At 40.4% G+C, this 1,311-nt stretch overlaps 1 long non-coding RNA gene across 1 annotated transcript; it reads right to left on the bottom strand.

Annotated features, from left to right (window-relative positions):
* Positions 1–168: 168 nt before the first annotated feature.
* LOC112452395 lies at positions 169–1,246 on the bottom strand. The gene is made up of 3 exons (XR_003040492.1): positions 1,174–1,246; positions 796–1,053; positions 169–558 (listed from the first exon to the last, which is right to left on the bottom strand). It is a non-coding gene; the product is annotated as an uncharacterized LOC112452395 (long non-coding RNA).
* Between the last annotated feature and the right edge of the window lie 65 nt (positions 1,247–1,311).

Genomic DNA, 1,311 nt, shown 5'->3' with positions numbered 1-1,311 from the left:
TCTCGCTTCGCGCGTACTTGGCGCGAGACACTACCGTGTCTCTTGATTTTGTAGTAACTTACGATAATTTACTCCGCGTAAACGAGTGAATATGTATGACTAGATGACATTCAGAGCACTAGGCAGAAATCACACACACACACACACACACACACGCGCACACACACACACACACACACACACACACACACACACACACACACACATATATATATATTCACGGCAAACCACATATATAACATCGTGTTATTTTTATAACCTATTTACGCAAACGTTACTTCTGTAGTAACTTACGATACGATAATTCCTCCGCGTAAACGGGAGATTTTATAGTAACTATTATGATCGGAAATCAAGAGCCACCGTTGAAAGTAGTGAAGGTTACGTTTCTCTGATTGAGAGACGACGACGTATCTTAATATGAATTACTGTAAGTTACTATATAGATGTACTCACTCGCGTAAACATATAGTTCGACAACTTTTACAAGACAGCATATACGTACGTGTGCCATTTTGAATATACCTTCCTTCTTTTAAAGATCTCCTCGACATCTCTCTGTGGTTAATACTTTATATATTTCACTTACTACGTTTACACGCGAGCGTTACTTCTGTAGTAAACTTAACGATAATTCCTTCGCGTAAACAGACTTTTCCTTCGCGTAAACGGGATTTTGTAGTAACTTACGATAATTTACTCCGCGTAAACGAGTGAATTATCGTAAGTTACTACAGAAGTAACGCTCGCGTAAACATACAGTTTGACAACTTTTACAAGACAGCATATACGTACGTGTTTGTACGATTTTGTAGATACACCTTCCTTCTTAAAGATCTATCGGCATCAGCTCTCTACGGTCAATACTTATATATATTTCACTATCTGTCACGACGCGGCAACGGTCACGACTATCACACACTTTACACTTATCCTTTTCTAGGTTGTAAAAAACTGTCACTGTCACGCACTGCGACAGTGCACGAATGCACTCTCGTGTCAAAAATGGGAAAGTGACACACCAGCCGCCATTTTTGTCCGACGTGGACGTTTCTTAAAAAAAAATTTTCCACATTTGGACTTTGCATCGCAATATCTTCGCTCGTAGGGCACGTAACGGAAAAAAAAGACTGTTATTTATAAATCAAACCCCAAGCTATCGATCAAACCTACTTAGAAATTGATCCGTTCACTCGTTATTGAGATCTCAAAATCTCGGATACTCGCAACTCATGCGTTCGCGTAATAAAAGAGTCACGGTGCGTCTCGCTTCGCGCGTACTTGGCGCGAGACACTACCGTGTCTCTTGAT

This window comes from Temnothorax curvispinosus, unplaced genomic scaffold (genome assembly GCF_003070985.1).
Source record: "Temnothorax curvispinosus isolate PA1 unplaced genomic scaffold, ASM307098v1 QBEX01003338.1, whole genome shotgun sequence".
In the NCBI taxonomy this organism is placed as follows: Eukaryota; Metazoa; Arthropoda; class Insecta; order Hymenoptera; family Formicidae; genus Temnothorax; species Temnothorax curvispinosus.
Note: the sequence above shows the minus strand (reverse complement) of the source record. Positions and strands in the feature narration are given on the sequence as shown.